This window comes from Salmo salar, chromosome ssa01, assembly GCF_905237065.1.
Source record: "Salmo salar chromosome ssa01, Ssal_v3.1, whole genome shotgun sequence".
NCBI classification, from domain to species: domain Eukaryota; kingdom Metazoa; phylum Chordata; class Actinopteri; order Salmoniformes; family Salmonidae; genus Salmo; species Salmo salar.
In genome coordinates, this window is record NC_059442.1 from 121,099,298 (window position 1) to 121,124,575 (window position 25,278).

Consider the following 25,278-nt stretch of genomic DNA (forward strand, 5'->3'; position numbering starts at 1 on the left):
CCTTGATGACAGCTTTGCACACTCTCGGCATTCTCTCAACCAGCTTAGCCATAGAAAGATTGTTTTAAAACAAACGCTTGATCAAACCTGGAATGCATTTCAATTAACAGGTGTGCCTTTTTAAAAGTGAATTTGTGGAATTTCCCGATACAATATACACATTTTAAACTATTCATACATAAATACATGTGTAGGGTTGGGTACTGTACAGTGGGCTCCAAAATTACTGGCACCTCTTAACCTCACCAACAATACTATAGAGAGAAACTCAAAATACTAACATGTGAGAAATACTGTACTTCATTCATGTTTCAATGGAACCCACCAAAATCATTTATTGATTTAATAAAAAAATCAATGTCCTCCAAATCAAGGTTTCACAATTAATGGCACCCTTAAAGATTATCGTAAATAACATATACCAAAATTAAACCAGGAATTAAATTCCACTTATTTAAGTTTATCTAAGTGTTAAGGAACTATTGAGCCATTACATCACTTCCTGTTTCACTAGGGTATAAAAACAAGGTAACACGCATGCAATGTCCCTTTGTCATCCAACACCATGAAGAAAACAAAAGAACTGGCAGTTCAAAAGAGACAGATGATCACAGATCTTCATAAATCTGGTAATGGCTACAAGAAGATCCACAAACTATTGAATATACCACTGAGCACTGTCAGGGCAATTATAAAAAAATTCAAAAGATATGGAACAGTTAACCTCACAGGTAGAGGACGCAAATGCAAATCCCTCCAGGATAGGGAGGATGGTGAGTGAAGCAACAAAATCCCCAATAATCACTGAGAAAGAATTGCAGGCCTTGGAGAGCTGTGAGCACCGTCCCTCCCTCTCGCTCTTTCCGCTTTCATCCCTCCTTCCCACCCTGCCTCCTTTCACCCAGCTTTGAGCTTTTCCTTTGGTCCCTCCCTCCACACAGCTCTAAGCATCAACCCCTCCTTCCTTCTATCTATCCCTCCCTTAAGCTCTCCCATCCCCCATAATCGGAAACATTCCCTTTAAGTGAGATTTGTTTTTTTAACCATTCCTCTCCCTTACTCAACGGTTTGTCCTGTCTGAACTAGTTTCATTTGGCGTCTTGGGGTCACCAGGTTTCAAAAAGCACCATCAGACACCAGGCTCTTTGGAAGGGTTGCCAGAAGAAAGCCCTTTCTGACCCCAAGACACAGACGCAAGCGCTTGGAGCTTGCCAAACGTCATTTAAATGATGACTGGAAGAAGGTGCTCTGTATCTGACCAAAATATTACATTTTGGTCAGATACAGCATCGGCATGTTTGGCGTAAAAACAGAGATGCATACAAGGAGAGGTACCATATACCCACGGTGAAATATGGTGGTGGGTCAGTGATGTTTTGGGGCTGTTTTAATTCCAGAGGTCCAGAGGTACTGGTTAAGATTAATGGCATAATGAATTCCACCAAGTATCAGGCAATTTTGGCTGACAATCAGGTTGCCTCTGCCAAAAGGCTGGGACTTGGCCATAGGTGGACTTTCCAACAAGACAATGACCCAAAACATACCTCAAGATCCAACAAAATCAATGTTCTGCCATGGTCATCTCAGTCACCGGACCTCAATCCAATAGAAAATCTGTGGGCTGAGTTGAAGAGGGCAGTTGATAAGCGCAAACTCAAGAATGTGAAGGATCTTGAAAGGATCTGCATAGAGGAATGGTCCAAAATCCCTCAAAATGTGTTCCTTCATCCTGTCAAACATTACAGGAAAAGACTCCATGAGGTGGTTGCACTAAGCACTAAATGAGGAGTGCCAATAATTATGAAACCTTGATTTGGAGGACATTGATTTTTTTATAAAATCAATAAATGATTTTGGTGGGTTCCATTGAAACATGAATAAAGTACAGTATTTCTCACATGTTGGTATTTTGAGTTTCTCTATAATTATATTGTTTACATTTTTTTAAGTATTGTTTGTGCGTAGCCAGTCAGGGGTGCCAGTAATTTTGGAGCCCACTGTATATCGGGGTGTTTTGAAATATCCGTGGTATGAATTGCCATACCATCTGAACTAGAGTTTTAATTATTTTTTTGAATATTTGTACTAGGTTAATAGATAAAGATAAAGCAGTTTACCCAGCTGTGTATTTGGTTTGCAAACTTGCTAGCTAAGTGGCCTCTTGTTAAGGGCAGTCAGAGAAAATCACCTCTTGGATTAAGATCCCTGCTGTTTAGTAATATTTGTTTTGTGCGTGCAAAAAACTGAGTAGCCTTTGAGATACTTGTATAGCTTTATGAACTGGGTTGTCCGTCCTTGCAATTAGTTTGTTTGCACTCGTTTGCATTTAGCTAGCACCTGCTATGGGAATTTGCTAGTACTTGTTAGCATTTGTTAGTATTCTGGTAACAGGTCACATGGAATAAATCGGAAGCAAACAGGGATGGACTACCTTAACTACCTTCTAGCTATCTAGTCTGTGTTTTATAAATGTGCAATGAGTATAAATCGACGCATTTATATAAGGAATTGGCAACTCGTTCTCATTCTGAGAAATAAGCATCTTCTTATCCAGTTAGGCCACTTGCTTTCAACATCTAAACAAAGTGAACAGGCTATGTTGTTCAAACAGTTGGAGACTGAAGGATGTATTTATAACAGTTTAACTGTTCTACCTTGTTTAGCAAGCAAATGGATCCAAGTTGGCTAGACTTGAAATATAAAGATGTAGCCACTCACTAGCATGTGGGCTTGTGCTTGAGAGATTGTTTATGAGACCTGTGTTAGTTTTCTATATTGCCTGCTACCAGAAGTTTGTCATTAATAGTGGATATGCATTATGCATGTTTCTGGTTAAATTTGTAACAAAAATAGCATTTTCATAGACTTGAAAGCCAAATCAGTGATTATTGATAAAATAATTAAATTGATGGTCTTATGGTTGTGGAAGGCTGTTGTATTTAGCCTAGGTATAATTTTACAAGTCCTGAATTCATTCAATTATTCCTGACTGTTTGAAATGCAGTGTATTGACCTTTAATAGTGCAACAATGCTAATTTAGAGAAAACTCGCCCATAAGTTTGAAAGAAAATTGAGATAGGATTTTTAGGCCATATCACCCAGCCCCATCTCCAACCATGTGATGGAAGGTGATGTAAAGCCATAACAAGTAGGTTTTTTTCAACAACAAATTATGATCAATAACATCAAAGGCTGCACTGAAATCTAACAATGTAGCTCCAACTATCATCTAATTATTAATTTAGCCAAACAGTCATCTGAGTCAGTGCAGTACAAGTTGAGTGCCCTTCCCTACAGTACATGCATGCTGAAAGTCAGTAGGTAACTTGTTCTCTGGAAAATAGCATTGTATTTGGTCAAACACAGTCCTCTCCATCAGTTTACTAAGAGTAGGCAGAAAACTGATTGGGCGGGTGTTAGAGCCAGCAAAGGGTGCTTACTATTTTTAGGCAGTGGAACTACTTTAGCTTCCTTCCACATCTGTGGATACACTCCTTTAGGCTTTGGATAAAGATATGGCAAATACAGGTGGTAATAGAGTCTGCTACCATTCTAAACAGTTTCCTATGTAGGTTGTCTATACCTGGTGGCTTATCATTATTGATGGATAACTATCATTTTTCAATCACAATCACCTCTCCCACACTAACTTGACCAAATTCAAAACAGTAATCCCTCTCTTTCATTAGATCTTCAATACACAAATATGATGGTTCACTGTTCAATTTTGTCCACTTTACAAGCGGGTGAGGATGAGGTGTGAGGGGGGGGTGCTGTGGGATTATTGAAGACACTCTTTGAAGAGGTAGGGTGTCAGATGTTTTCGGAACATGGGCAGGGACTCTGCTGTCCTAGCTTCAGGGGGAGACTGGTTCCATCATTGGGGTGCCAGGACAGAGAAGAGCTTTGACTGGGATGAACAGGAGCCAAGAGACCAGAGGTGGCAGAACGGAGTGCTCGGGTTGGGTGTAGGGTTTGAACATATCCTGAAGGTAGGGAGGGGCAGTTCATCTTGCTGCTCCGGTAGGCAAGTACCATGGTCTTGTAGCAGATGCAAGCTTTGACTGGAATTCAGTGGAGTGTGTGGAGGAGCAGGGTGACATGGGATAACTTGGGAAGGTTGAACACCAGGTGGCCAACAGCGTTCTGGATAACTTGCAGGGGTTTGATGGCACAAGCTGGGAGCCCAGCCAACAGCGAGTTGCAGTAGTCCAGATGGGTGCCTGGATAAGCACATGCGCCGCTTCCTGTGTGAGGTAGGCTCGTACTCTACGGATGTTGAAGAGCATGAACCTGCGTTGCTTTTGTTTGCAGAAAACGACAGGGTGTTGTCTAGGGTCACGCACTCTGGGAGGGAGACACTGTGGACTTGGAGTGGGCAGGCCTTCCATGGGAGGAAGAGCAGCTCAGTCTTGTCGAGGCTGAGCTTGAGGTGGTGGGCTGACATCCAAGCTGTTTCTTTACAGACGCATGTTAGTCAACAACTGGTAAGAATAATTGTACAAATACTCCAAGTGCTGCATCTGGATTCACTTCCTCATACACATCAGGTCAACATACATTATTTAGAGTCCTGAGAATTTTTTTTTGTAATAACCTCTTATAAATAAACTTAAGGCCCTGCCTTTGGATTTCCTTGTTATTGCCACCATGTTATGGTCACAACAATTGGAACTGACATTGTTTAGGAGCAAAGCTCTGCAGCATTTGTGAAGATATGATCAATACATGTGGATTTCACAGATCCAACACTATCACTAGCTGGTTGAGTGATAACTTGGATCATATTGAGCCACCCTTGTTTCTAGGAAACAATACACAATTATTCGTTTGACCAAATATTTAGGAAGAGGTCATCATTTCATTGAGTCTGAAAGAAGAAACCACATGGAGGTTTCATGATGCTTGTATCTAAATGTAACCGGTGTGAAATGGCTAGCTAGTTAGCAAGGTGCACGCGAATAGTGTTTCAATCGGTGATGTCACTTGCTCTGAGACCTTGAAGTAGTTGTTCCCCTTGCTCTGCAAGGGCCGCGGCTTTTGTGGAGCGATGGGTAACGATGCTTCGAGGGTGGCTGTTGTCTATGGGTGCAGAGGGTCCCTGGTTTGAACACAGGTAGGGGCGAGGAGAGGGACGGAAGCTATACTGTTACATAAACCAAAGAAGATCATGTTAAGATTGGGTCTCTATATCAGTTGAGGTCTCTATAAGCTTCAATAGGTCACCCTAAACCTATCATGAAAGTGCATCCTTGTATCTGTCTTGGCTAATATAGTCAAAATGTTTGCATTAGGGTAAAAAAAAGGGAAAAAGTGTTAATCTTGTGTTACAATGATTGAAAAAAATTGTGATTGTGTTGAATTGTGTTTGGAAAATAAAAAATAGACAGGGATATGTATATTTCCCTTTCAAGACGATTCAATACATACTTTATCTAGATACATGGGCTCCGATACGATACATTTTAGTTTGAAACGTTTGTTTGAGTAGAGAACGAATCAATGTATTTGTTGCATAAACACATTCATTAATTTCACATTAATTTCCATTCTAAATTCAAATCTGTAGCTGATGGAGTTCATGAGCTGGGCCTCTGAGCTGGATCTGTCTGAGCTTGACGTGTGTGTAAATTATGCATGTCTACGGTGTATGTACTGTATGTGTGTGTGTGTGTGTAAATTGTCTATGTACTATTTAGGCACCTGATCTGAGTCATAAAGGAGACTAGGGATCTAACACCCCACTACCACTATCAAACTAGGGAGGGCAATGTAGCCTGTTTTCTGTCCCCCACACTTTGGTTCTGAAATCATCATCACCCACTAATTAAATTGTAATTTTGCTAATTAAGTGTTTGAGCTAGTAAGGTATCAATATATCAAATTAGCTATGGCATAGCAAATGAATATATAGTACAACTTTGGATTTCACCCCATCTCAAAATCAAATGGTTTTGATTGTTTGTCATTTTTTTGTGAGTTTCTTCTCTAATCCCGCTTAGGCCATGCAGTGCACCTCGCAAATGATGAACTATACACTGTATATCTAAAAATGACCATATATACACAGATTGTTTAAAGCAAAACTATTCTTAAAAAAATGGTTCCAGAAGGGTTCTTCGGCTGTCCCCATAGGAGAAACCTTTTTGGTCCCAGTTAGAACCAACCTACCTGCAACTAAAAATGGTTCTTTAAAGGGTTCTCCTATGAGGACAGCCAAATAACCCTTTTAAGTTCTAGATAGCACCATTTTTTCTAAGAGTTTACCAAAACTATTGCTGATGGTGAACCTGAACAATCTGAATAAAACCTATTGTAAACTCCGTTCAGCAGGTAGCCTATAGCCGAATGAGAGTTGCGTCTCCGGTAACTTAAAACAACATTTTCAACAGTGCATAGATAACAATTACCTAGCTTGTCACTTAACTAATAAAGCCTAATCTAATGCAAAACATGTTATGGGTGCCACGCAGATGTGCAAGATCAGGAACAGGCAGCCTACCTTGCGTTGGTCATCGTGCGAAGCTGGGCACAGTGCACAGTTTGACTAGGCTACTGATATTGCCTAGGGTTGTTCAGCATGCAAAATGACTTGTTGATCAATGACTGTTAACACAGTTAACGTTACATGCTTAGTTCGACACATTGAAGGAGAGGACGCATTGGGTGTAAAAAAAAAAAGAAGAAGAGCAAAACATTTTTGTGACTCCGCAATGCGTAACGTTTGAATGGATGAATCAGAAGACCGATGCATGCTACATTTGGTTCGGTTTGGGGTCTGTGTACAGATGCAGTCAGTCGTATGGTAAACATTTGAATCGGGACCGATTCATATGTGAATTGTTACATACCTAATAGACATGGTTTTAAAAAGGTAGTGGTAATATTTCCCTTACCGAAAAACTGGTTTCTGGAAAACATTTGTGGCAAACCTTTGGACAATTTGCAACTTGTGAACTTCTGGCAAACAACTCTGGGAAACTCAGTATGAATATTGAAATTATATCAGGGTTTTGGTTACTGTGTGTTAAACATTGAAAAGTATATACATAAACCAAATCACAACATTAAATGAACTTACTTCACAGAGAAAAAAACGAAACATACTAAATGTAGTAAAAATACTAAAGAACATGTATTCAGATAAAGATAAAATAAATCCAATACAACTTGAAATAATCAGCATGCTAGTGAAGAAAATAGCAAAGACGGGATATTTCCCGAATAAAATGTTTCATCTTTTTATGCAGCGACAACATTTACATGAGAGAAATGTGAACACTATGGGGACATTGACCTTAGGATGTTTAAAGGGATAACAAAATAATTATCTACACGAGCCAAGTGATAACTGAGCAATAAATGAACCAATGGAAGTTTAAAAGATAATTAGCCATTTTTTAAATTTAAAACAACAAAAACTAAATCAAACCCAGTTCGTAACTATTGCCTTTTTGAGTGAACTGTGGAAGTCCTTCCTCCAAAGCTTGTTGAATGCATGCACTAAAACTAATCAGAAAACAAAACAAAATTAGGATACTGAAAACAATGCATATTCAAAGGTAGAAATGTAGTTATGCCTAATATGGCAATATTATTTCCCCAAAATGAATTATTGGTACTCAAAAAATGTTGGGTTAAAAAAAAAAAATATTTGGGTAATTTTGACAATATTACCCAATATTGACCTTAACCCCCCAAAACAAAGCATTGGGTTAATTAAACCCAGTGGATTTTGTGGAGCGATGTGTAACGATGCTGCGAGGGTGGCTGTTGTCTATGTGTGCAGAGGGTCCCTGGTTTGAACACAGGTAGGGGCGAGGAGAGGGACGGAAGCTATACTGTTACATAAACCAAAGAAGATCATGTTAAGATTGGGTCTCTATATCAGTTGAGGTCTCTATAAGCTTCAATAGGTCACCCTAAAACTATCATGAAAGTGCATCCTTGTATCTGTCTTGGCTAATATACTGTAATTTCCGGACTATTGAGCGCACCTGAATATACGCCGCACCCACTGAATTAAAAAATTATTATTATTTTGAACATAAATAAGCCGCACATGTGCCTACCGGTACATTGAAACAAATGAACTTTACAGGCTTTAACGAAACACGGCTTGTAACAAAAATAAATAGGCTTTAACGAAACAAGGCTTGTAACAAAAAATTAAAAATTTGCAGTAAACAGTAGCCTACCAAGAAAGTCCAGACCAAGCTCCCGTGCAGCAGCTCTATTTCCTTTTCCAACAGCCAGATCAATCGTCTTCAACTTGAAAGCGCATCATATGCATTTCTCCGTGTCTTTGCCATGATGAGGGTGACAAAATGACTACCGTAATCAGAATGATGGGAAGTTTGAGAGAGCTCGATTTAATCTAAACAGTAAACAAAAAAGTTGTTTGACCTTAACCCGTTCAGCAATTTCATTGGTCTAATGAAAGCTTCATGCCGCCAAAAAACTGAGCACATCACAGAATGTGTTTTTTTTTTTTTTTTAAAGCGGGAAAAATCCATATATTAGCCGCGTCATTGTTTAAGCCGCGAGGTTCAAAGCCTGGGAAAAAAGTAGCGGCTTATAGTCCGGAAATTACAGTAGTCAAAATGTTTGCATTAGGGTAAATAAAAAAATAAAAAGAGTGTTTGTTAAGTGTTAATCTTGTGTTAAAAGATGCTTACAATGATTTTAAACAATTGTGATTGTGTTGAATTGTGTTTGGAAAATAAACAAATCGAGCCCAGGTAGGGGCAAGGAAAGGGACGGAAGCTATACTGTTACACTCCTAAGGATAAACCAGACTTGTGGAGGTCTACAATTTTATTTCTGAGGTCTTGGCTGATTTCTTTAGATTTTCCCATGATGTCAAGCAAAGAGGCAGAGTTTGAAGGTAGGCCTTGGAATACATCCACAGGTACACCTCCAATTAACTCAAATGACGTCAATTAGCCTATCTGAAGCTTCTAAAGCCATTACATCATTTTCTGGAATTTTCCAAGCTGTTTAAAGGCACAGTCAACTTAGTGTATGGAAACTTCTGACCCACTGGAATTGTGAAACAGTGAATTATAAGTGAAATAATCTGTTTGTAAACTATTGTTGGGAAAACGACTTGTGTCATGCACAAAGTAGATGTCCTCACCGACTTGCCAAAACTATAGTTTGTTAACAAGAAATTTGTGGCGTGGTTGAAAAATGAGTTTTAATGACTCCAACCTAAGTGTATGTAAACTTCCGAATTCAACTGTAATATCGCTCTTATCCATAATAGTCTCATAATGTAGATTTTCTACCCCCATGTGCTCTAGTTGTTGGCTAGAATGCATGTGCCAAGACCAGAGTGGGCACATTTGCTAAATAACGCGACAGTTTGTGACAAAACCATTAGCAGAGTTGAAAATGCGATGGAAACCCATTTAACTTGGGAATTGTGTGGCAAAAGTTATTTTTATGTACACTATGTCATCACGCACAGCCTTTTATCCACAAAAAGTCTGTTCGCTGGAAATATTTACAGTGGGAAAATGCGCATATTGTTTTATGCTGATTAAAAAATATTTGCATGGAAATCTGTCGCAAATTGAATGGAAATCTATCCAATGTTTTGTAATGTGAAATTATGTGTAACAACTTACAGGGTGCAAGTCAATGAAGGACTTTCTGGTCTCATTGAAGCTGAGTCAGAAATATCTTCCTGCCTACCTTGTAGACTGGTGTTGTCACCTTGTGTATCTGGAGAGAAGAATGTTTAGTGACTAACTTCTTAGTTTCAGGCAACAACAAAAAAAATGAGCGTAATCAAAAAAATTAAATTGCTATAGACAAATTAGTCAGTTTAAGCTAGACATATGTATTTTTCTTGCATTGGATGTGTCTCAATCCACCACATCTGACGATTTCGCACTTCCACATCTGTGGTGAAAGGTGAGAGAGCTAGAGCAGTGTTTGTCAGACCATGAGACATCCTGAAAATCGGTCTTCTCTCAAAATCTTCTGTAGTGTCCGAACCGTTTGGCCCACAAACTATTATGGAAAGATTTGACTCACGAACACGATGGTGTTCTCCGTTTTGATCTACGACTCCCACAAGCATCTTGGGAATCATTGGAAGTCGGTACAGCTGATCTGCCAACTTTGTCTGTAGCGTCCGAACAGTCTGGGCTACACACTAATATGACCCCTCTGTGTAAAGGTGAGACTCTCACGAACATGTCGGTGTGAGTGGAAGTATATATGGAGACTGTTTAGTGCCACAAATAAGGGGTTCAATGTAAAATAATAAAGGTTCCAGATCTTTCTTATCTCTCTCAGCCCTAGGTCAGAAACTTCTGAACAAACTTCCTTTAGATTTTTTTGTGGGGACTATTGTTCCATGTAGTTTATTTGTTGTTCAATGCGTTTGTATTGGCTAATAGCAGTAACAGACTGTAATGGGTTAAAAAACAAGAAAAAATGCGGCAATAGTACTGCTTGTCAATTTCGAACGCAGTAGCCAGTATACACTTCCTCAAAGTAGTCTGAATTGATCTAAGATAACTCAAGAAATCAAGAAATCTTTCATTGATTTTTATGTTTTTGCCGAGATCTTAGTCACGCAATTTTACATGTAACTAAGATGTTTTTATAAATGAGAAAATGTGTATGAAAACGAGTCGTCTCTCGTTGAATGACAAAGACTTTACTGAAGAATCTTTACTGTTGACCAATCACCGACGAAGGAGCGTAGACTTCAGCTATCAACTTCAGCTTCCCTCCTCCCAAAATTTGGTGTGCCCGAAAACCTGTACTGAAGTCCGAAACGAACAAAAATGTCACAAAATGTCGTCATAATATATGCACAAACTCTTCCTTACTGTTTCGGCAGGGAAGCATGCGAACACCGTAAGACACCACCAGCAGGGTCATTTCACACCATACCTACACTTCCAAGATAAGGGCCTGGTTCCCTCTAGGCTGGCGAAACGAAGACCCCTAGCAGCCGGGTTTAAAATGTGTAAGTCCTGAGCAATCTGTAGTAAAGCAAACAATTACTTTTTTTTAAATATTTTATTCTACTTTGTTTTTTTGACAAACAAAAACATACATTGACAAAAGCAAGACAACTTAACATTTACATACATATCCACACACATGAATGACATCGCACTTGCTCAGATCCACATGTTCTCACCGTATCCACACCCAATGCTGTTTATAATGCTTGTGAGACTGCCCCGTATGACTTCAAATTGTGTTGATGTAGCCAGACAATTACTTTTCCATTGCAATTAATCACTAGCCTGGCTAACATCTAACTCTTGAAGTCCTCCTGACTTCAGAGTCTGGAATGACTGATGTTGCCGGCACAATGTGTCTTTAATAAAGGAGACTGTGCTTTTACTGGTTGGCTCTCTGTCTTTCTCATTTAAACACCGTCAAATCATTGATTCTTTCACACACCCTTGACTGCAGTTCACAATGTCCACAGCCTTTAAATGTTCTATTTTTCTGTCTTATTGGATCATGTTGTCAGGCATGGTTTGTCTGATAGAAATAACATCTATGTAAAATATTCTGTAACAAGTGTTGTTTTTGTGCTCAATGGTGGATCTATTCATAATTATTTAAGAGATTATTTAAGCCACACACAGCCCCTGAGCGCCGCCCACTTCTATTACAATGGTTGGATTTTCAAATTCAAAACAATGAGGTTTCAATCCCAGAGGAAAAAAAATACATTTGAGAGAACCAAATCCTGTCGCAAAATTTATTCGGCAATATTGCATTAACAAACAGCCTCCTTTCCAGATGTGTGTTGTCACAGCTCTCCCTGTGAGTCAAGTGGGTCGCATCAGAATCAAATTCAAGTCTAATGTTTTAGTAAAACATGCAACCCACCATGCCTGGAGTATTCAGCAGACACAGATACTCTCGGACTGTCTTGGCCCCTTTCTGTCTGGTCCACTGAGCCTTCTGGATCGCGGTCTCCTTCATGTACTCCGCAACCTGGTTTGCCGGCCAGATGTTAAGCCACTTGTATGGAGGTACATTTGTGTATTTTTGTCGAGAGCAAAACTTTTTTCTTTTCAATCAAAAATAATTGTTCTGAAAGCAAAAACAAGGCTTTAAAATAAAATTTGCAATCAAATATTTTGTAATAGCGCACAGAACTTTATGCATTTTATTCCCCATTGATTACAGCAATACCCCAAAAATGGAGGAGGCAGGTGGCAGCGGGAGGAGGTAGGAAACTGGTCTGTCTGCCCAATATAAAGGATCAAAACTGGTGGAGGAATAAAAATAGCATAAATAGGAAAGTATACCAGTTTCATTTGAGGATCAGGATGTTGACAACTGTGCCATACAGATAGCAAAATAGTTGGGAAGAGATTTTTTACGTACCGATTCCATGGTACAGGGTGTATGAGTTGATATAAACTGAGCAAAAAAATAAACGTCCTCGCACTGGCATTAGCCAGTTCTTGCTGTGAGATGTTACCCCACTCTTCCACCAAGGCACCTGCAAGTGGGAGTGGGACCTGGGCTTTTCGCTGGCCATAGCAGAACACTGACATTCCTGTCTTGCAGGAAATCACGCACAGAACGAGCAGTATGGCTGGTGGCATTGTCATGCTGGAGGGTCATGTCAGGATGTGCCTACATTAATGGTACCACAAGAGGGAGGATGTCTTCCCAGTTTCACACAGCGTTGAGACTGCCTGCAATGACAACAAGCTCAGTCCGATGATGCTGTGACAGACCGCCCCAGACCATCACGGACCCTCCACCTCCAAATCGATCCCGCTCCAGAGTACAGGCCTCGGTGTAACGCTCATTCCTTCGACGATAAACACGAATCCGACCATCACCCCTGGTGAGACAAAACCGTGACTCGTCAGTGAAGAGCCCTTTTTGTCAGTCCTGTCTGGTCCAGCGACGGTGGGCTTGTGCCCATAGGCAACGTTGTTGCCGGTGATGTCTGGTGAGGACCTGCCTTACAACAGGCCTACAAGCCCTCAGTCCAGCCTATCTCAGCCTATTGCAGACAGTCTGAGCACTGATGGAGGGATTGTGCGTTCCTGGTGTAACTCAGGCAGTTGTTGTTGCCATCCTGTACCTGTCCCGCAGGTGTGATGTTCGGATGTACCGATCCTGTGCAGGTGTTATCACACGTGGTCTGCCACTGCGAGGACGATCAGCTGTCCGTCCTGTCTCCCTGTAGCGCTGTCTTAGGCGTCTCACAGTACGGACATTGCAATTTATTGGGCTGGCTACATCTGCAGTCCTCATGCCTCCTTGCAGCATGCCTAAGGCACGTTCAAGCAGATGAGCAGGGACCTTGGGCATCTTTGTTTTGGTGTTTTCAGAGTCAGTAGAAAGGCCCCTTTAGTGTCCCAAGTTTTCATAACTGTGACCTTAATTGCCTACCGTCTGTAAACTGTTAGTGTCTTAATGACCGTTCCACAGGTGCATGTTCATTAATTGTTTATGGTTCATTGAACAAGCATGGGAAATAGTGTTTAAACCCTTTACTATGAAGATCTGTGAAGTTATTTGGATTTTTACGAATTATCTTTGAAAGACGGGGTCCTGAAAAAGGGACGTTTATTTTGATTGTATTTGACAACAAAACAAAAATTGTATTTGAAAACAAAACAAAAATGGAATTTCACTATCAACAACCCATTTTGGCTAGACTGCCCCCTTTGCTTTCAGTGATTCTTTTTTTTTTGCATTTGAATTTTGTTGATTGAAACACTAGTTCTTCGTTTGCACTTTTGACCCCACAGCTGTGAGCGGGCTTTAGTGGGAGGTGTGGATGATGCTTCTCCATTTGTCAGCCATTATTTGAGTGTCAGTTTGGCTACAACCAATACTGTTCAGCCTTTCTTTCCGACACAAAATAAGTCATAGCGGACACCTACGAAGAAGGACTGTGATGATGGCATCTCAGGTAAGCAGCACTGGGTGTTCTTCCATCCAACTTCTACATACAGTGGGGGGAAAAAAGTATTTGATCCCCTGCTGATTTTGTATGTTTGCCCACTTACAAAGAAATGATCAGTCTATAATTTTAAGTAGGTTTACTTGAACAGTGAGAGATAGAATAACAACAAAAAAGTCCTGAAAAACACATGTCAAAAATGTTATAAAATTATTTGCATTTTAATGAGGGGAATAAGTATTTGACCCCTCTGCAAAACATAACTTAGTACTTGGTGGCAAAACCCTTGTTGGCAATCACAGAGGTCAGACGTTTCCTGTAGTTGGCCACCAGGTTTGCACACATCTCAGGAGGGATTTTGTCCCACTCCTCAGAGCCTCTTTGCTTGACATCATGGGAAAATCAAAAGAAATCAGCCAAGACCTCAGAAAAAAAATTGTCGACCTCCACAAGTCTGGTTCATTCTTGGGAGCAATTTCCAAATGTCTGAAGGTACCACGTTCATCTGTACAAACAGTAGTACACAAGTATAAACACCATGGGACCACACAGCCGTCATACCGCTCAGGCAGAACAGACGCATTCTGTCTCCTAGAGATTAACGTACTTTGGTGCTGACCTGTTTACCGGACGTGCTACCTGTCCCAGACCTGCTGTTTTCAACTCTCTAGAGACTGCAGGAGCGGTAGAGATACTCTCAAAGATCAGCTATGAAAAAGCCAACTGACACTTACTCTTGAGGTGCTGACTTGTTGCACCCTCGACAACTACTATGATTATTATTATTTGACCATGCTGGTCATTTATGAACATTTGAACATTTTGGCCATGTTCTGTTATAATCTCCACCCCGGCACAGCCAGAAGAGGACTGGCCACCCCTCATAGCCTGGTTCCTCTCTAGGTATCTTCCTAGGTTTTGGCCTTTCTAGGGAGTTTTTCCTAGCCACCGTGCTTCTACACCTGCATTGCTTGCTGTTTGGGGTTTTAGGCTGGGTTTCTGTACAGCACTTTGAGATATCAGGTGATGTAAGAAGGGCTATATAAATACATTTGATTTGATTTGCAAATCAATCCCAGAACAACAGCAAAGGACCTTGTGAAGATGCTGGAGGAAACAGGTTAAAAGTATCTATATCCACAGTAAAACGAGTCCTATATCGACATAACCTGAAAGGTCGCTGAGCAAGGAAGAAGCCACTGCTCCAAAACCACCATAAAAAAGCCAGACTACGGTTTGCAACTGCACATGGGGACAAAGATCGTACTTTTTGGAGAAATGTCCTCTGGTCTGATGAAACAAAAATAGAACTGTTGGGCCATAATGACCATTGTTATGTTTGGAGGAAAAGGGGGGATGCTTGCAAGCCGAAGAACACCATCCCAAACGTGAAGTACGGGGGTGGCAGCATCATGTTGTGGGGGTGCTTTGAAGCCTCGTTTTTGCTTTCAGGACAATTATATTTGATTGAAAAGAAAAAAGTTTTGCTCTCGACAAAAAGACACAAATGTACCTCCATACACTTGGTCATCTGGGCTGCCCTCTCACATTTGACTCGTGAGCACAAAGTATTCAATGAATTATAAATTCCTTTTAACAATCAGTTTTCAAAACACAACAAATCTTTCAACATGTACCTGGCAAGACCCGACTACTGGTCAAGCTTGGTGTGTTGCTTGGTGTATCTACAGTCCAATGTATTAATGTGTGATCCCGAGGACCTCTCCTAGTGTATAAAAAAGGTGGTGTTTGCAGAATACTCACTGAGTATAAGGCTTTTATGTTCTTCTCTAACTTCAGGCTATAGTCGAGTCATCCAAAAGCAAGAGCGTTTCCTGGTCCATCTCCTCCGCAGCAAAACAGTACCTAATCAGTTGCACAAATGAATGCATTAAATATGTTTTTCCACCTTGCTGGCTCTGGAATTCAAACTAGCAACCAAACAGTTACTGGCCCTTGACCTCTGCATTTAAGTACAGAAATAAAGAAATGTTAGAAACATAGCTAGCTAACTAGACGAACTTGGCAACATCAAATTTAAGGTAAACTCTAACGTTAGCTAGCTAACTGAATTTGCAACCATCCTTCTCAACTTCACAATTCTGACTAAAGCTGCCCCTGTCAGAAATCATTGAAAACCAGTACAGTAACGCTAGCTAAGTCAAAAATCGACATGTAAGCATGAGATAAGCCTACCAAATAGGTTGGTTAAATTAACCCAAATAGAGAATAAGTCAAAGCTAGCTATGATAACTTAGCTAGCCAGCTAACATTAGCTAACGAGTGAAACAGTGTCCGAGACAGTCCAGAAGAAGTGTCAGACTTAGCTAGCTACCGTTACAGACACTGACATAGTTAGCGAGGTCGACAAATAACATGCATTTTGTTATATTCCACGACAGCACTTCAGTAAACTAGAATACTTGCGAGCATGGTCGCTAGCTTGCAAACATTACCACAGCTAGAGATATTAGCACAGGAAATGGCTAGCTAGCTAACGGTTGTGAGCTAACTAATGCACAAGCTAACATTAGCTAGCTACCTAATTATGATAGGACGACCTATTTAACCTGAATGACCATCAAATTCATAATTCACAGCATGTGTTACTTACTGTTTCCACGGTTTTCAGTCAGCCAAAGCAACCTTTGTCTGTCAAAATAATGTTGGCCGTTTTCCACTCATCCGTCACATTATTCTGGTGTACTTCACAGGCTGGTGGGTGGAGAATTAACCCACTGGCTGGGTCAAATAGTCATAACCCAACCTTAATAGCCCAGCACCAACAACCCAACCTTGCTGTACTTACAGAAAACAACCCAATGCCTTCAACACAGCAATTGGGTCATCCAAACAACCCAAATTTTTTTGAGTGGAATTTACATCTCAAAGCCATGCATGCAAGAAGCCTTGACCTGTCTGGTGAACACATATATCTCTGTTCTCTGTTTGATTGAAGGCCTACCTTTATTTTTGTAACTGATTGCTTCTAGAAAGAGAGAAGGAACAACATGATCAAGACGAGCTAGCTACTAGTTTTTATTTATTTAACTAGGCAAGACAGTTAAGAACAAATTCTTATTTACAATGACGGCCTACCGGTGAACAGTGGGTTAACTGCCTTGTTAATTGCCTTGTTCAGGGGCAGAACGAGAGATTTTTACCTTGTCAGCTCGGGGATTCGACCCAGCAACCTTTCGGTTACTGGCCCAACGCTCTAACCACTAGGCTACCTGCCGCCCCAGTTTAAAGCAATGAAAGATCTAATTGTTACAAAGAATGAATGTATGGGATACATTTATGAGAAATAATACATGCATCATTTATCACTCAAAAACAGTTATGAGTGAGTGCACCACAAACATATTTCCAGGGTGTTGATGCATCCTCCTCCCAATACAGCCTCTCCCAACACCACGGGTAGGACAAGAGTATCAATCTTCAAAAGTTACGTTTTGCTTTGATGTTGTGCTAGGTAACATGCTACTGAACTGTGATACTAGCATATCGATATGCATATTGGTACCAAAAGACAGCAACGTATTCACCAAAAAATGTGTTTAGGCAAATCATTAGTTAGCTAGCTAACGGTAGCTACCCATCACATGAATTGTGCAAAAATATAATATCTAACGTTAGCGAGCTAAGCATTAGCCAGTCAATCAGTGGCACTGACAGATTTAAACTGGTATCAACTAAATGTGTTTCACTCTATCCCATAAAACATGACATTGCTAACTAGACATCATTTAGCTAATAAAATGTTAAAGTTTAATAACTTAGACACTCACCGGACAACTTTGGTAGATACTGTAGCTAGCTAGATAGCTTGCTTTCCATTTTGGTCTTGGAACTCATGTGCTCACCAGAAAGTAGGGATGCACGATATATCGGTGAACATATCGGAATGTCTAGTTTAACACCGATGTCAAAGTTACCGTGCACACCTATATAACGCAGGTACATGACGTAATGACGCCACATAAAATTATGCGCTACACGATGCAACACAGCATTCATAACCTAGCCCACACAATGTCTGTTGTGTGGATCGAGAAGTCAACAAGTCGAACAGTCATTTAAAAGAGTAACAACATTTCAGCGAGACAACTCAAAGGTGAAATCCATTAAAGCCAAGACAATGGAAATCATTGCCCTTGACAATCAACCGTTCTCTGTCGTGGGTGATGTTGGCTTTCGCCGACTGATCGAGCACTGGTACACACAGTGTGCTATTTTTCAGATGTTGCCCTATCGGAGTTACACAGTAATAGCGTCTCTGCTATTAGCTTTACGACATACATATTAAGGAATGCCGTTTGGGTCTTTGCATGTCAAAAAAGATACAGTAGCACTTTCAAAGCTGTACAAAAAAGTCTACAAACAAGCAAACCCCGGACACAAACGATGTGTTTACAATACCGCGTTGGTAATAAAGCATAATTTGTTCGACCGCAACTTCTGGTGTATATAGCTTTAGCTTGGTACCTAGCTAGCACCAATACAACCAGCCTGAAAACAATGACCAGTAGAAACTGCAGTCATTTTCATTATTCTTAGCAAGGATTTAGGAATCCTTGTGACTAAGTATTAGCTAGGTTGCCACTTGTTGTTCCCCTATGGAAATTGAATTTCAGTTCATGAAAATAAATAGCTAGCCAGCTACTTAACCCTGTTGCCCAAAGCTAACGTTATAAGCAGCTGGCTAGTGAGGCTCGACCGGATGGGGTTATGTGTTGTGAAGCTGGCCACAATAAGGATTAGGCACAATAATGGAATTTGCAGTTTGCCTTCAAAATAAAAGTATTTAATTCACAGTGATGCAAATGAATACAAATAGTATAATTATGCCTTACTTTTATTTTGAAGGCTAACCGCAGAGTCCACTATTGTGGCTAATCCATATTGTGGCTAGTTTAACATAGATGGGTCCGGCCACCATTAATCAAATAAGAACTGTCTTATAAATTAGAGTTATTTTAGATGACACCTAGCTATATAGTTAGCTAGCTAACTATTGCTACTGAAACAGATTGTTGTTTTGCTATGTTTTTGGGGAAGAACATTGTTTGCATTCATGAGCTAGCTAGCTTTGTTTTATGGCCAGCACTGTAGGTGTGCGAGACAACTTTACCAGCATCATAGCATGCTTATTGATGAATTGTTGTGACATATGAAATACAAGTGATAGTGTAATCAATGTGTAATCACTACGTAAACAATTAATGAACGTGAACGTGTTAAATTATTACGTGACGTGCAGTCATATTCAGGTCCTGATTGGTCAACAAGCTTATTTGACACGGAAAGACCCAAACGGCGTTCCATAGAAATCCTGGTTGAGAATGAAACGACTGAACAAATGAACAACGAAACAGCACAGCAAGTAAGTGAAAGAAATAGGTTTTGATTATGTTTTATTGGTAAGGGGGACATAAATGCCAACAAAGTAACTTTTTGATTGGTGTGTGTGTGTAACCTTTAACTAGGCAAGTCAGTTAACCTGTTATGGCTAGGGGGCAGTATTTTCACGGCTGGATAAAAAACGTACCCGATTTAATCTGGTTACTACTCCTGCCCAGTAACTAGAATATGCATATAATTATTGGCTTTGGATAGAAAACACCCTAAAGTTTCTAAAACTGTTTGAATGGTGTCTGTGAGTATAACAGAACTCATATGGCAGGCAAAAACCTGAGAAGATTTCATGCAGGAAGTGGCCTGTCTGACAAGGTGTCGTTCTTCTTGTCTCTGTTTATTGAAGAGTGAGGATCTTAGCTGTCCCGTGACACTTCCTACGGCTGCCATAGGCTCTCAGAAGGCGGCAAAATGCTGAATCGTGGCTTTGCAGGCTCTGGCTGAAACAAAGTAGCGCGTTTGGGTAGTGGCTGGTTACAGTTTTGTGAGACTCAGGCTCGTGCCCGCGTCGACCGAAAGCTTTGTTTTCTTTCCTCTGTTTAGCTAAATGGACATTCCCGGTCTGAATATTATCGTTTTTTTTACGAGAAAAATGGCATAAAAATGGATTTTAAACAGCGGTTGACATGCTTCGAAGTACGGGAATGGAATATTTCGATTTTTTTTGTCACGAATTGCGCCATGCGCGCGACCCTGATTTACCATTTCGGATAGTGTCTGGGACGCACGAACAAAACGCCGCTATTCGGATATAACGATGGATTATTTTGGACCAAACCAACATTTGTTATTGAAGTAGCAGTCCTGGGAGTGCATTCTGACGAAGACAACAAAAGGTAATCAAACTTTTATAATAGTTAATCTGATATTGGTGAGTGCTAAACTTGCCGGGTGTCTAAATAGCTAGCCCGTGATGGCTGGGCTATGTACTTAGAATATTGCAAAATGTGCTTTCACCAAAAAGCCATTTTAAAATCGGACATATCGAGTGCATAGAGGAGTTCTGTATCTATAATTCTTAAAATAATTGTTATGCTTTTTGTGAACGTTTATCGTGAGTAATTTAGTAAATTGTTAGCAAATTCCCCGGAAGTTTGCGGGGGGTATGCTAGTTCTGAACGTCACATGCTAATGTAAAAAGCTGTTTTTTGATATAAATATGAACTTGATTGAACAAAACATGCATGTATTGTATAACATAATGTCCTAGGTGTGTCATCTGATGAAGATCATCAAAGGTTAGTGCTGCATTTAGCTGTCTTCTGGGTTTTTGTAACATTATATGCTAGCTTGAAAAATGGGTGTCTGATTATTTCTGGCTTGGTACTCTGCTGACATAATCTAATGTTTTGCTTTCGCTGTAAAGCCTTTTTGAAATCGGACAGTGTGGTTAGATAAAGGAGAGTCTTGTCTTTAAAATGCTGTGAAATAGTCATATGTTTGAAAAATTTAAGTTTTTGTATTTTTGAGGAATTTGTAATTCGCGCCACGCCTATCATTGGATATTGGAGCAGGTGTTCCGCTAGCGGAACGTCTAGATGTAAGAGGTTAAGAACAAATTCTTATTTACAATGATGGCCCGGACGACGCTGGGCTGCCCTATGGGACTCCCAAACACGGCCGGATGTGATACAGCCTAGATTCGAACCAGGGACTGTTGAAAAGAAGGTTGACGACATCCAATCCTCGTTTGCTAAGTCAAACGACACTGCTGGTCCTGCTCACACTGCCCTACCCTGTGCTTTGACCTCTTTCTCCCCTCTCTCTCCAGATGAAATCTCGCGTCTTGTGACGGCCGGCCGCCCAACAACCTGCCCACTTGACCCTATCCCCTCCTCTCTTCTCCAGACCATTTCCGGAGACCTTCTCCCCTACCTCACCTCGCTCATCAACGCATCCTTGACCGCTGGCTACGTCCCTTCCGTCTTCAAGAGAGCGAGAGTTGCACCCCTTCTGAAAAAACCTACACTCGATCCCTCCGATGTCAACAACTACAGGCCAGTATCCCTTCTTTCCTTTCTCTCCAAAACTCTTGAACGCGCCGTGCTTGGCCAGCTCTCTTGCTATCTCTCTCAGAATGACCTTCTTGATCCTAATCAGTCAGGTTTCAAGACTGGGCATTCAACTGAGACTGCTCTTCTCTGTGTCACGGAGGCTCTCCGCACTGCTAAAGCTAACTCTCTCTCCTCTGCTCTCATCCTTCTAGACCTATCTGCTGCCTTTGATACCGTAAACCATCAGATCCTCCTCTCCACCCTCTCCGAGCTGGGCATCTCCGGCACCGCGCACGCTTGGATTGCGTCCTACCTGACAGGTCGCTCCTACCAGGTGGCGTGGCGAGAATCTGTCTCCGCACCACGTGCTCTCACCACTGGTGTCCCCCAGGGCTCTGTTCTTGGCCCACTCCTATTCTCGCTATACACCAAGTCACTTGGCTCTGTCATATCCTCACATGGTCTCTCATATCATTGCTATGCAGATGACACACAATTAATCTTCTCCTTTCCCCCTTCTGACAACCAGGTGGCGAATCGCATCTCTGCATGTCTGGCAGACATATCAGTGTGGATGACGGATCACCACCTCAAGCTGAACCTCGGCAAGACGGAGCTGCTCTTCCTCCCGGGGAAGGACTGCCCGTTCCATGATCTCGCCATCACGGTTGACAACTCCCTTGTGTCCTCCTCCCAGAGTGCTAAGAGCCTTGGCGTGACCCTGGACAACACCCTGTCGTTCTCCACCAACATCAAGGCGGTGACCCGATCCTGTAGGTTCATGCTCTACAACATTCGCAGAGTACGACCCTGCCTCACACAGGAAGCGGCGCAGGTCCTAATCCAGGCACTTGTCATCTCCCGTCTGGATTACTGCAACTCGCTGTTGGCTGGGCTCCCTGCCTGTGCCATTAAACCCCTACAACTCATCCAGAACGCCGCAGCCCGTCTGGTGTTCAACCTTCCCAAGTTCTCTCACGTCACCCCGCTCCTCCGCTCTCTCCACTGGCTTCCAGTCGAAGCTCGCATCCGCTACAAGACCATGGTGCTTGCCTACGGAGCTGTGAGGGGAACGGCACCTCCGTACCTTCAGACTCTGATCAGGCCCTACACCCAAACAAGGGCACTCCGTTCATCCACCTCTGGCCTGCTCGCCTCCCTACCTCTGAGGAAGCACAGTTCCCGCTCAGCCCAGTCAAAACTGTTCGCTGCTCTGGCACCCCAATGGTGGAACAAGCTCCCTCACGACGCCAGGACAGCGGAGTCAATCACCACCTTCCGGAGACACCTGAAACCCCACCTCTTCAAGGAATACCTGGGATAGGATAAAGTAATCCTTCTAACCCCCCCCCTTAAAAGATTTAGATGCACTATTGTAAAGTGGTTGTTCCACTGGATATTATAGGTGAATGCACCAATTTGTAAGTCGCTCTGGATAAGAGCGTCTGCTAAATGACTAAAATGTAAAATGTAAATGTAAAAATGTTATGCCTCTTGCACTGAGATGCAGCGCCTTAGACCGCTGCATCCATGTGTGTGTGTTACCTACTTAACTGCACTAGAATGCTTAAAAAGCCGCTAAAATGTTTATTATCGGTTTCGTTTTTTGGCAAGGAAAATATCGGATATCGGTATCGGCCAAATATGTCATAGCGGTGCATCACTACCAGAAACGGCTTCTGGTAAACTGTTTGCCACGAGTGGCAATTAATGTTGCGGTCACAGGTTTGCCACAGATCAAATAGAATCTTGAGAGAATTGTCTGGCAGGAAAAAAAGTACTAAAAAAGATACCTCCTCCCTCTATGTCAACAAAACGAAGGAGCTGATCGTGGACTTCAGGAGACAACAGAGAGAGCACCCCCCAATCTGCAGTGGAGAGGGTGGTGAAAATGTATGAACTTGTATTTATTCAGTGTTGCCCAATTGAGACCAAGGTCTCATTCCAAATGGTACCCTGAGTACAACAATTCTCACAACAGGAAGAACAATTTACATTACAATTAAAACAAAAATACAAATAACCACAAGACAACCTCAACACCACAATTTCAACAAATAAAACACTACCATCAATCGAAACAACTGCAATTAATTAATTCAACGCCAGAGTCCTAAACTGCCCTAGCGGCACCAGGGAATCAAGACGCAAGGAATTTTGTAGGTTATTCCAACAATGCGGGGCACTAAAATTAAAGGAGGATTCACCTAAATTGGTCGAGACCAGAGAGACCTCAAGAGTTAACCAATCCTGTGAACGGGTTTGGTAGTGCATTATTTTATACATTAGCAATGAAATTAGGCAAGTTGGAAGCTTATGTAGGAGAGTTTTTAAACCTGCATTTAGTCTTGCCTGCATTAAGTACAACTTCTAAACCAACCAGGGCTTTCTGTAAGTTAACAATGTCAGATTGCAGCTCTAACATAGCCTGGTCAACCGTTAGGGCAACGGCATACACAAGTGTCATCTGCATACAGATGAATATTACAAGTTTTAACAAATAGACCAATATTATTTATATAAATATTAAAGAGAACTGGTCCCAGTACCGACCCCTGCGGTACACCTTTTGCAATATCCAGGAAACACCAGAGATCACACATTGAGTCCTGTCTGACAATTGTCAAACCACTTGCAAGAAGCCTGATCCAGGCCTATTTCAGTTAACCGTTGAATAAGAACGTGATGGTACAGTAAATGGTATTAAAGGCCTTGGAAAGGTCTATAAATAAGGCAGCACAATGATTTTTATTATCCAAGCAATTTAACACATCTAAAATAAGCGTAGCTGCTGAAGCTATGCTATGTCCAGGTCTAAAACCGGATTGGTGCACATTAAAAATAGAGTGAGAAGTTAAAGTATTTAGCTGAAAGTTGTTCATGGATTCTAAAACTGGAAAGGCAACATCATTTGGAAATTGGACGGTAGTTATCATAAGGATCTCCTGCTTTATGTAAGGGGAGGACATTGGCTGCTTTCCAGATCGTAGGGATAACACCAGAAACAATTGGTTCTGCAATAAGTGGGGCAGAGAGCTGCAGTAAGAAGGGATCAACCGAATCAGTCCCTATTTTTTTTTTTTACATCAACCCTTAGCAAAGTACTTAGTACATCATAGACATCAAAGGGTTGAAATGAAAACAAAGTGTGTGAGTCTGTTCATGCATCATTCTCTACAATCTGTTCTGAGGTGACTAAAGGACTAAAGGATTTTTCAATTTTCAGAGATGATCCTTCTAAACAGGTGGCCAGCTGAAGCAAAATGGTTATTAAAAGCATCTCAAATCTCCATTTTGTCTAAAATGGGACCAGAGGCTGTCAAAACCTACCGGGGCAACCAGGGGATGGTTTAGTTTGAAAGATTTTACCACTTATCAGAAATTGTCTGGATTACAACAACTCTGATACACAATTCAAGAAATATGTTGATTTAACTTTTTTAACCAGGGATAGGCATCTATTTCCCAAATGTCTGAAGGACTGCCAATCAGACGTAGAATCAGTCCGTCTGGCCTTAGCCCAAGCTACATTTATTTCCTGTAATTTCTCAGACAATTCATGCGTACACCAAAGATTATATTAGTCTTTTACCCTTAGTTTAACAGGAAGATAAAACAAAAAAAAGCTTCAATTTCCTCAGCGTGCACATCACAGACAACCTGAAATGGTCCATCCTCACAGTGTGATGAAGATGGCGCAACATCAGGAGGCTGAAGAAATTCGGCTTGCCCCTAAGACCCTCACAAACTTCTAAAGATGCACAATTGAGAGCATCCTGTCGGGCTGTATCACCGCCTGGCAAGAGCAACTGCAACGTCCACAACCGCAGGGCTCTCCAGACGGTGGTGCGGTCAGCCCAACACATCACCGGGGCAGGGTTTCCATTAGCTGTTAATAGCCGGCTTTTGGCTTGATTTTTCTTTATAGAAAAGCCGATAAAAAT

The 25,278-nt window shown here is 41.3% G+C and overlaps 1 protein-coding gene across 1 annotated transcript in view; it reads right to left on the reverse strand.

Annotated features, from left to right (window-relative positions):
• Positions 1–25,278, reverse strand: part of LOC106560554 (calmodulin-regulated spectrin-associated protein 1-B) — a 166,854-nt gene that overhangs the window by 86,739 nt on the left and 54,837 nt on the right. The gene's annotated exons all lie outside the window — the stretch shown is intronic.